Source organism: Varroa jacobsoni, unplaced genomic scaffold (assembly GCF_002532875.2).
Source record: "Varroa jacobsoni isolate VJ856 unplaced genomic scaffold, vjacob_1.0 scaffold_1045, whole genome shotgun sequence".
NCBI lineage: Eukaryota > Metazoa > Arthropoda > Arachnida > Mesostigmata > Varroidae > Varroa > Varroa jacobsoni.
The window spans coordinates 42,624-55,120 of NW_019213947.1; the positions used below are offsets into that span (position 1 = coordinate 42,624).

Genomic DNA, 12,497 nt, shown 5'->3' on the forward strand with positions numbered 1-12,497 from the left:
GACTATCTTAAACCGACGATAAAACACCAAGGGCATATCTGCTATCTTTGTTATCAACGAAAAATACAAAAGTAATTATTGCAATGTCTAAAAAAGAGCTGCCTAGTGGGATCAGCGCACGTAAGCACACGCCAACTGAATCTCTGTTCGAGAATAACGAGATGTAAAAGTAATCAACACAAATCCAATAACGCCTGCTAGACATTACTTTAGCATCATCCCGGATAATTTGAGCTCTGATAGTCGGTTTTCTTTATTGGAAGCACATAACAGAATACCGGTAACAGCGGCGTCTTATATTCGAGCACCAATCTCGTTAAAGCTTCTCACTGGCTTGGTAATTGGATTACCAATTATCGCGGATTATAGTAAATATATGTTTTTTTTTTTTTTCTATATAATATTATCTAATTTATAGATATTTTTTTAGAGATTATTAGCTAGAAAATACTTTATTATAATAGAGTAAAATTCACTTCCTTCTTACCTGCATTTAACTTTCTGCATTTCGATGACTCAGTTTGCATAGAGCAGTATTAGACCCGTTTTGTTGACACTATAAGAGGATAGAATACTCTAATAGTGTTAACAGCTTCTTTACCACATACACTTCAGCGCTAAGGTTTACCTATTCTCTGATGTATCAAATAGCCTCTGCTAAAAGTCCGCCGCTGTTCGTCATCAGCCTCGCGAAGGCTTTCAATAATTGTCAACCATTTCTTTTCATCGTATACTGGCGGCAGTTACCAACCCCGACGCACTTAACAGATGGGCTATTTTTAAACGTACACAAAAAATAAACGCAGACAGCCAAACGAGGGACTCCTACTCCTATTACCTGTCAATTGTTATACAAAGTGGAAGATCTCCTCCGATTTCCAGCCTCTTATTGAACGGAACATTCTAACCGAATTACAGATATTGCATATTACTATCCAAAAATAATCAGAATTACTAGAACGCTACCGAGGTCCTCAGAGAGCAAGCGAAGGACCCAGCACATGATAACTAGCAAATTGGTGATTTGTTAAATATCTAATATCCATACCGTCTTACTTTTTGCAGCTAGTTTGGTCAAGAAGCGTCACCGTAACTATTACTATACACACGAAGAGCTGCTTACGATTATGGAATAGGTAACATGTCGATTATCTCCCTCCTTATCTTAGCTTTAATACACGACATTAAAAAACTCGATTCACTAAATAACTAAACTAACGCAACAAGCACTTCAGATCTGTTAGAAGTGCGCCGCTCAAGGCAGCTGATCTTTCTACAGAACAGATGATGTACAGAAACAAATATCTGAAAAATTAACCAAGTTAGTCTTCATAGCAACATAATGTCCCTCGAAGATATGACGGATTAAATTAAAATCGATAATTATGACGGCCAGCTGCGAGCCCAGTTTCGATGGATCAAGTACCATCTTCTTCAGCCAGTAAAATATCTACCTTTCTTTCTCTTACAATAAGTTATCTACTTGATTATTATCCTATAAATATTCTAGCAATGGTATGGACATACCATGGTTATCTTCAGCCCCGACAATTCAGTACTAAGACCATCACTGTAGCTGATTCGAAGTAATAAATTAGAATTAAGATATCTAATATTGACGAGAAATATATAACGCAAACACCATACATTTAGCGAACACAAAATGACTTTTTTTCGCCAACGCAGACATTACATTATAAGGTTATTTTCGTCACAATCAAAAGTTCAATCTTACTGCGTAAGCGATAGGAATCCTAAACAAGAAAAAAAAACCTACGTCACGGCAGAAGATATCGTTCGTTGCACCGCACGTTATGGCATCCATTCAGTAAATGTAAGCTACCTTCCATGTAACGTTACACGTAAGTGGCCATATATTATCATGTGCTGTTATATCTGTTAGAAAAAAATCGACTATTATAGGACTGTTATTCGCTAAGTTTAACAGGGTATAGGAACTACACTTTTAAGTTAACGTTGTGGCAATTAGTATAACGTGTCCGGGTCAAAACACGGTATACCCCTAGTGGAGGTCGGCGCAATGACGTTGTGGAAAACTTGAAATCAATGAAATTGCTGATTTCAGAGACAACGCACTAAAGTGCGTTCTTAAGTAAGAAGATGAAAGAAGACCGACACTATCTACACTACTACCCTTAAATTGCAATTCTCAGTGACTATTATGTTGGTCGCTACTCTGTCAAGCTGAAGGACGCGACATCATATTATTAGAATTATGTGCAGAAGCAAATAAGACATTTACTCTGAGCTATCAAGAAGAATGTCTTGCTATCTGCCAAATATATATCAAGTCATTTATGCGTCTGGTTATGAGTGACTGTTTCTCGATATTCTTTCATTAATGTTCAATACAAAGCTTAATCCGAAATACCAAGAGGCGGCGATGCATTGCCGATCAATATTCTGGAATCTATTAAAAAGCTGAAAGCATTTTATGAGCCTTTTCTGCACCTGTAACCTGACAGACATTAATCTCATGTTTTGAGATCGCGCCATTTTGGGACAATTTTGTCTTTGAGTTACACTTCCACCTTTTGAAATCTAAAGCCGTTCATCAGGGTCTTGTCACTCAGACTTTCAGCAGGCGAGTTGAAAAGGGCCATGAAAAATCAGAGGATTTGTTTAGCTTACGAATAAGAGTTTCATTTTGAGACTCCAGCGGCGTAGACAGCTCGCCGTATAAATTTTATAGCCTATGAAGGTTCTACTGCTAAACACATTGTAAACCGTTTCTTCAAATAATTCTGAAAAAGAAATTTTGAACTTGAACGTGTTTTGAAGGACCTTTCGCAAAAGTGACTAATGAAAAGTTGAAGGCCCTGCCGGCAGCCTTAAAGTGCACGAGTGTTAGCATTCAAGATTGTTCTAAACATACATGGATATCCACAGTATTTTCTCACGCTTTGACGTCAGGATATCCGAGACAACTTGGCGCAAGCAGTAGCGACGGCGGCAAGGTGATAAAAACACTCATATAAAGCAAAGCCATCATCGTCTTTTAGCAAACGACCTCCAGGTTACTGCTTTAAAGTCTCGAGCCAAAATCGTGACCTTCGCTTGGCTCGTCGTTACGGTAACTTACACGCGCAATACTAATACATCTAATATTCGTATCCGCTTACGTATAATCCCCATGTCCACAATGACATTTTGTTCGAGTACAAGTTCTGAGAATTCTTCCGCTTATTGTCACCATGATTACTTCAGAACTGGCAGCTTTCCATGGTCATATCGCATACAAGAACATATGAATGCTACACGACGTTACATTGAGCTTTCACGTGGGATCGCGTAGCGTGCACAGACGTCACCTGGTTGCAGTTCGTTCTTTCTTTGAATAGCTGTCTCGCCGATTTGAAAGGTCGACGTCAGTGACGTAGATAGCCGTGTTTCTATGCCTTAGCCATAAACCGCCTATTTCCTAGATTGACTAAGGAATGTTCCCCCTTCGTCCAGCCTATATCGAGCGCAGTTGTACCTACAGAATCAATGGAGGAAAATCCTGGCATGAGGCGGAAAGAAAGGCGTTGCTCGCTGTCAATATTTCATCCTGAGCTGTGACTTTTTTACCATCTTTTTGTTCCCGTGCTTCACCTAGTCAACCAGCGACAACGGTAATTCAAAGCTTTTTTATGCAAAAGCAACCCTGTTCAAGCTGTCAGGTGATGCTAAGCACGCATCTACTGAAAAAAAGACTAAATAGATGGGCTTCCAAGTTAGAACACTGGATTTTGTCACAACAATAGACATGTCTGATCTTTACTAGTTTAGCCCTCAAGAGCGTTGCACATCGCGTACATTGCATGAAACCCAAAGCTCATCATCCCCTTTATGAACTACTTTAATTTTGCGTTATATGCCCTTTTCCTCTGTCCGAACAGCAACCGTTACCAAAGTACAGATTTTAGAACTGCTTTCCCGCTATGCGTCCCTACCGGCCTGTGTATTCGCCATATTTGTTGTGTCTACAGCAATCTCTTTTCTCTCATTTGTGTCGTGTTACGAAGCGGTAGAAATACGTACAGCCATTAGTGTCGTCAGCAGTGTATGAAAGTCGCTATCTTTAGTTGCCGATTGTAGCCATAGCGGTCGGTGCATGTCCACCTGGACCGCCCCTCTGACCGCATGCATCGGAATCAAGAAACAATATTTGGTGTTTTGGCTTTTCGTCGCCGTCGTTGCCCTGATCTTTTAATTGTTCCCCTTCAATCCACATCGTTGCCACCTCGTATCGATGGTGGCTTCAAGGGTCGCAGCAATGGTTGTATTACATCGGTCGTGAGGGTCTTGACGTGGTCGGGCACTTTTGCACAGAAAAATGTAAACAAGCCAGAGGATAACAGAAACGAGCATAATCAACGTAGTACACACAAGAACGAGCGCTCATTTAGTTGAAACCGATCTATGAAAGTTCAGTAACAATCGGCGAGAACTCGAACGCGAAGAAACAAATCGATATTGAAGTTTGCGCAGAAAACATTCAGAAAAACAAAAAGACACGGAACCTAGAAAGCGGATACAGATATCATAGCATAGTGGCGAAACAACACGCCAGAACCGGTTACATCGATACCGCCAACATCTGTTAAGTTTAAGTTAGCGGGCCATGCAGTTGGCCAATGGCTCGACAAGTAACGCCATAGGAACAGCTGGTTCATGGTGGCAGAAAGAAGGCCAAACCAACTCGGCGATAACTGGCACGATGATCTCAGTATCTGAAGATCGGGGACAAAGTTGGGAGTTATGATAAATGACATTAAAGTAGCGATCCGGACACTGCCTTTTCTCTATGAAAATTCAAATTTTTTAATGTCGTTTTTAAATTTTCGGAAAACAAAATTTAGTCATTTGTTGTGACAGGGGTCCAATTGGTGTTAACTGACCGTGAATAACACTTCGCAACTGTGATATTTCCAATGTAAACATTTACGTATGTCATAAAGACAATTAGCTCTAAACATGAAACAAAGCAAGATGTCAAACTTGCGGAGAGGGGGGCACTTATCTTGTGACGAAGTGCAGAAACCAAGTAATATCAGATTAGCATGTAATGAACTATAATCATGTACTGCGTATCTATATCATTTTTATTCTCTCAAATTTTAATTTTTTCGTTCTTTATCTGTCCGAAAATATTTCTTGTAAGCTAATGAGGCTAACCATGTATAAGACGAACATCTCAGTCATCTGTAATCTAAACAGCTTTATTGCACAAAGCGAATTTTTATGCCACATAATTTTTACGTCATCAATTTTTTGCCAATGAATATTATGGCCGCTTCGCTGCAGCTCTCGTACTCTGCGTCACCAGCTTTTGAGCATAGCTTAAAAATGCTGCCTTTGTAGTCAAAGCTCGAAGGTAAATTTTAGGATGACTCAATTCACTGTCTCTTCTTCGGATCTGTCGGCGAAATGGTGTTAAAAAGTATCCACTCCCTCCCTAACTTTTCCAACCAATGGCAGGAGTTGTCGCGGCAGTGACATCACGAGGACGGCTAACTTTTTGGCTGATGCGAAGGCATCGCCTCAGGGGAGTTGTGCTCGACCAGCTGCGTGTCTTCTCCAGCTGTCGCCCACTTTTCTGCGACGATAACTCTCGAAGCCCAGTTTCCAGATCTCCGTGACTGCCGCCGTTGCCACCACCAGAAAAAGGAAAAATCACACACTAAGCTTCACAGCTAAAGTTTTTGGTAGAGTCTTGAGGAAATGAGTAGTAAAAAGGAAAGAAAAGTGGGAACCGAAGCTGAAAGCTGTTGTGGTTACTACAACCACGACTACAGCAGACGAGAAGGTCCGGATTTTACTAAGAACGGGCGAAATCTGCCGCCGCTTCCGAACAAACCCGTAGGATGACAAACGGAACCATAGCCACCGACCCAATTTACTATTTCGTCTGTATTGCACTAGCAGGACAGGTACAGGCTAAGCAGATAAATTTAGGATATTGTACTGTCAATATCAACATCGAAAAAACATCGAAATACGGTATCATATATGCAAATAAAATCGTTAGGAAAGATCGGAATTTCAAAATTTTTTTTCCTATGCTATTATAACTATCGAATCACCAGTGAAATGTCGTCATCTGTGCGACAATCAACAATATTGTTGTAGGCGACGGTCGATGAACGTATCCAGTAATGTTAATTGCATCACTGTCTACCCTTTAGATCTATTCTCTTTCTGCACTTGTTACCTTATAGCCCACAGATAAGTTTCCAATTGTGTTGTCGTTTGCGTCGCTAACATACTTAGAGGGTTGAGCGCCGGACGTTGTATTGAGAAGGGCTTCTTCTTATTTCTAAGCAGAAAAACACTTCCCGAATAATTTTTGTGGCAACGGAACTTAATTTCCTTTGAGTTAACAAGATCAATATGAATAGAAAAGTGCGAATACTTGATTACTTTGGAAGCAGAGCCCTGTTTTCGCTATCGGTGTTCAGCATTTAGTGTATCTTCAATTGTGTCAAAAGGCACAGCACACTTTCGTTAGGTAATCGCTCAAGTCGCCTGTCAATGACGCTATCCAACGTGTTGGAATTGTCGTCATCTTCCTCCCTCCTTCCGGTCCCCCTTAGCTGCTGGCGGCTATTTTCCGGCTGAATAATCCCAACGGTGAATCCTAACAATGGCGACAAGCGCGTTTAGTTCATCGCTGACTCGTACCCAGGTAAGTATCTCAATAGCGGAGACCGGCGAAGAGGCACCTGCATCTTAATGCCATCAGTTGCTCCAATTCAGGCAAGTGGGAAAGGCTCAGGTCGGAAAACCGCGAACATTATCGAGGCTGAAGAGGGCTTTTTCTCTACCCGTAGCCACACCTTTTCCTTTCGGCACATTTTCGCGAAAGTTAGGGAACAAACGAGAACCCTCTTAACAGACCCCTTTCGTCGGCTTTTTTTGTGCTTTTCCTACCCAAACTCTTGCAGAACCGGACGCTAAAGAGCTTAGTGTGGCTTGCTGCGACGGCAGCTGCATACCCTTCTAATGGCCGGCCTGTTGATTAGCTCATAACTGACTCTCGGCTTCAATCCGACAGAGTGTGCATATATATATATATATATATACGACTCGAGGTCCCTGTATGCGGCCTGCGTGACTGCCTACCTACGGACATTAGAACGAGTGAGTCGACTTGGAGTGTAATAGACGAGCGAGCAGAGTAAACAGCGGCTTCAACAAGGTTCGACCCTCTTCTGGCCGCTTTGCCTGCGAGATGGTTTAATGTAGTTGGCTTGAGAGTCGACGCTTCGTTCAAGACGGCCGTCATCTTGCAGAAATGCCTGTTGAACTACTGGTGGTAGTGATAAGTGGCCCTAGACTTTGCGTGGCGCTGTTGTCTTCGTATTGCGTTATAGACAGCGGGCTTCATTAACCGCCGTCCTTAGCAGTTGTGGTCGGCTTGCCGGTGACCTATGCGTGTAGCCGGTGACGGGAAAAGGAAAGCGCTTGGCTAGTTGGATTGTTTATCGAGTTATTATGAAAGCTGCAGTTCCGAAACGTGGGTACCGTATAATTGGGAATGAGCGCGACTTCGCCGGGTTGTCAAGACAGTCAGTGGCTGTAGTGAAAGCACTTACGCCTATAAACGATTCTGCGGGATTATTTTCAAAGGAGAGCCGGCAATATCTCATCAACTGCGTATCCCATCCGTACCTTAACCAACTTGCTTCGGTTATTCGGCTCCGTTTTAAAGCTTCTATCTACTTATATGCTAGTTTAGCGCGGTTTACGTTTATAGCTCCGTTAACGCTATTTTCTAACCACGCGTTTGTGTCAAGGCTCATTTCATACGACGGTTTGTTTACTGGTGTTTTGAGTAGTCTTGGTATGTTTCCACCTGTTACTCCGTCTCGCTCTGTATACCCGCTTGCGCATGAATTTTCTTACGAGCCAATTTTTCTGATACCTTCTGTGTCGGTTAGTCGACTTGTGGATATGTTGAGATTGAAAATACGTCTATCCCTGACCTTAGAGGCGTATGGGGCTCTATTCGTCTCCACGTTGTTCTGTCTGTCTGAAGGTGATTGTAAACGCCACGAGCGGCCATGAAGTAAGCGGCAATACAGTAGTAAATGAATAAGTTATTATTCTTGGCAGCTACAATAACAGACTATAGCGGCATATCATGCAGAGGGACCTTTACCACGGCCAGCGAACATAGCCAATAGTAAAGTTACCACCGGCTGTTATGACCACAGCCAGTGGTTCCATCTTCATTGCGTTGTCAATCCATTCCTTAGGCATGAAGATCCTAGTAGCAAGTGAGCAACGAATAGTCTTCTCTCTCTTTCTCTCCCGTTTTGCTACCTCCGTAACAGTAGCAGCGGCGTCGTTGACGCAATACAAGGAAGATGACAAATAACTGAAATCGCGCACATCTCGGTTTGGCCCTTTTTGTCTATTATGAAAACGTTTTCTTCGACCCCCAACTGCGTCCTCTACTTATACTCTTTAGGCAAACGAATTATGAATAATCTCTACCTACCCATGGCTGTTCTTATCCTAGCTAATCTTTTAGCCCACATAGTCTGCTCTATATAGCGCCTCTGTTTATGTCTTTCTGTATTTTTCGCTCTTTAGCCTTACGGATCCTACTTTTTTTTTTTGCCTCTGTCAAGCAAGGGAGCGCCGCCACCCCGGGTTTGTCGTCGCGAAACAGCGCACGGCATAAGGCATAACTAGGTCTTCCACAGGCTGTTCGGCGCATAGAGCTGCGTTGGTGCTGAAAAGCCACAAGCTGGCAAGTAATATACTTTAGCTAAAATTCCATCGGTGGCAGATTAAGGCGCGCTGCTCTCTCCACGCTTAGGTGACATGAACATGTACGTGTGAAGTGCTTACATTCATCACAAGTAAGCAGATTGAGCATGACTGAGGATAGCAAATGGCGGACGGAGGGGCAGAATTTTTTTTTTTTTTTCCGAATATATATAATGCTTCGAGTCCCAATGTATCGACTTAATTCAAGTATTTGCACCATTTAAGTAAGTTGCAAATAAAACACTGTTCGCAAAAACTGGCAGTTAAATTTTTCACTTCAATTGAAGGACAAATCTTCATGAGTTTTTGCACAGAAATCGATTTTTGAAGGTCCAATGGTATTGTACGCTGTTATGAAGTCTTTTTTTCTTTGACTTGCGACTAACTAACACGACTGAGCGCATAACCCGGCGGTTTAGTCACTTACGGAGAGTCTCTGCCAAGGTAGTCGTTAGTAGAGTAACGTTAGTATAGTACACGTTAGGGATTACGGAAACCTCACTTTTTTCGCTTATTGTAACAGTACGAAACGTAGGGAACTGCTTGGCACTACATCCTAAGAACTTGAGTTGCTCCAGGAAATCAAGCGCGTCGTATGTTTTTTGCGTGAGTTCAAAAAACACAATTCAATTTTGTATCAGGAGTCATTTTCTTGGATGAGGCGTGTTTCTACTGGTTTAGATCAGAGAACCAACAATTACAAGTTATACTCGCATGCTATATACGAAAAAAGAACTAAAATAGCTATATGGAGCCGTCAGTGGATGGAAAGTGTCGTCAGACAGTTTTCGTCTCAAGCAATTGTTAAAAGCCCTCGTTACACAAACATATTCAAAGTTTTTTTGCATTAGTTAAAATCTTTTCAAATATTATTAAACGCCTAGGTAGTTTCAATTTCAGAAACACGAGCTGATTCTAAATTTTATGATTGAATTGTTATATTCTGCTACTTTACTATAAGTTTTTTTTAAGGTGCGCAGTCAATCGGAGCGTTAAGACTATATTTCAAGGATAAATTCAGTCTCATTAATCGGACTGCCCTGCTTTGGCGTTCTATTCCAGTTGCACCCAGTGGGCATAGGCAGCCTTCCCAACTCTATGTTAATTCGAAAATAATTTATCACATGCGTATTACCGTAACCGGGACGAACTAAACTAGTTATATAATACTAATTAAAACACTTATATGTATATATACTCATATATATATATATATATATATATATATATATATAAACACATATAACTTCCAGCGTAGGGAACCACACGATCTAGCACATCACCTACAACCAAGTTTTGGTTTGACTAAATATTTCACCGTTAACTATGAGTTGATAAAATCATGTTCTCTGTGAGACACAATAGAATAACCATAATACTAGACCAACCCTCAATCTATCGCCTCTTCTTCCCTATAAGTATACTGCTCTCTAATGAGGGACATCGCGCCAAGGGGTTCGCTCTTTTGAGTGGTGGGTGACCCGGGGGCATTTCGGGTCAGGCGGTGGTGGGCCCGAGGTAAGAGCTACTATAACGGCGATCACTCTCGCATGTTTTAGGCCTTATTCGTGTCACTAATCTCAGCAGTGCAATTTAGATCCGCTCCACTAGACACGACGGTCGAAACTTCTTTTACGGAAGTCGTGTGTGGCCAAGTGCGTCACACACTGACAAGTGGCCTGACTGCAGGCGCCAGTTGATCAGTACCATACAATTACAATTTGTTTTGTTACGATACTGGCATAGAAGACGACTTTTTCTTTCTCTAACTTTGTATTCCGTCCTTTACCCCTATTATCCCAGAGCGTATCATTTTGGCGAAATCAGCAGTTAGGACAGACGAGGATTATCATTAAATGTTTCATAAGAATACTGATGTGTGCTACTGCTTGACTTGATCGAATGGTCGTGCAGGCCACAAGCAGGACGTAAGTAAAGAGAGCCGTAGCGCTGAGCAGAGACTCATGTAAGCCCAGCAAGCACACATGCAATCCAATCAAATAAAGTAGGCGATTGTCCCATCGGAAGAGTTTTACGGTTATTCTACTGCTGTGCTTAGACGCAGCAACCTGGGCAAGGAATAAGCCTCTAGCACAGCTGCCACACCTCCGGGGTCGCCAAGACACTCGTGTGAGTATGTGCTTCTATCTAATGCAGGGGGTCACGCAAGTCGTACGGCGAACATAGGATCACGCCGCTGGCCTTCTGTACGTGCTTAGCTCCGACAAATTGTGCGAAGATCGTATGTAGTACACAGAAAGCAGACACCGTCTGAATGGAGAAGGTTTTAGGTGACGACAAGAGGGACGAAAAATGTTGATGGAACGTTTGATTTCTATGTGGTAAAGCCCACTTACCTAAATAGCAGAAGCTGTAGATGAGAAGCAGTCAAAAAGCCCCAATGGGCCAATATTGCCTGCTAATCGGCTAGCAGGGTTCTAGGAAGCGGGAATGTCATTGCACAATTTGTTGTTGAGTTGAACTTTTATAAAAGAGAGCTTCAGAGCCGTAATATTATTATTAAATACGACAGACAGCAGATAAGTTAGGCGAAAAAAAGGAAAAAGTTGGAAGTAAAACTATTTGAATTTAAATGACCCTGAAAGAGGTAATATATGGATTCATAGATTTATCTGTCACTTACAAATGCATCATAATAATAGCGATTTTAGAATGTGTGCGATTTAGCGATTTTAGAACAACATATGTGCTTGCATTTTAAATTAGCGTCTCGATATTATTAATGATATTCATTCCCAAGTATGCACATAATGGCAATGAGTTGTCTGATACACAGAGAATATATGCGCGGTTTTGATATGCTGGTCTCAGGCTTAATGTGTCCACCTGCCGTCAGTTAGCGGTGCAGACTTTCAGTGGGCGCTGAAGCTATCAGCTGCCGTTGAAAAATCTAGTCTTGATGGAGGCTAATACAAACTAAGCGATTACCACGATGATTTGCTTTCAGCTTTTGGGTCATTTGTAGCGAAAACGAAAGGGTCACTTTCGGCTGTGACGCGGTATCACCTCGAATTTGCTGGACACTACATCATGTCGTAACTGATATAATCAAATAACAGCTAATCCTGTATTGCACATAAAAACCTTACAAATAAAAATGCAGAACTTGAACTTCAGTCGTATTGCGCAAATAACCGATTTCACCATTGTTTTCAACTAAAGCTTGCTCCAAAGTAACGACCACTGGCTGACTGTTCTGTAGCACATAGCTAAGCGTGCAATGAACAATTTTTTGGGAAAAAATCATTTGCACTTTATATAATAAGGCCTTAAGCTTTGAAACGTGTCTCTAAATAAGGGTTTGTTCCGTGTTGTCTGTATTCAAGTCTTTTCTAATCCTGAATTGTATCAAGATGGCGATATTGTAAACTTCAAGCCACTGAATTTTACGCCTAGTATTATAATAAGATAATATTTATGAATCCATTTGCTATATGCAATAGTCATACGCTTTGTTTAGCTTGTGACACTTTTCACATGAATATTGTAATAGCCAATTGATTTTGAGCAACGCTTATAAACAAGAGAAGTGACTACCTGGGGCTATTTAAAGTTGGTTGTAACAACTATAGCGGCACAACGAGGAGGTGTCTGTTTTTGTATCGTTCTTAGATGACGTCGAGTATGCTTATGGGCGGCTATGAAAGAAGGCTGGCATTTTGACATTTAATAAATATTTTATTGAAGATCGT

The 12,497-nt window shown here is 41.5% G+C and overlaps 1 protein-coding gene across 1 annotated transcript in view; it reads right to left on the reverse strand.

Moving 5' to 3' along the window:
- The window catches only part of LOC111266029 (uncharacterized), a 28,162-nt gene extending 27,043 nt beyond the window's left edge, over positions 1–1,119 (reverse strand). Inside the window, exon 1 of the mRNA XM_022843141.2 lies at positions 488–1,119. The gene's annotated coding sequence lies outside the window, so the exon portion shown is untranslated. The remainder of the gene's footprint in view (positions 1–487) is intronic.
- Positions 1,120–12,497: the final 11,378 nt, after the last annotated feature.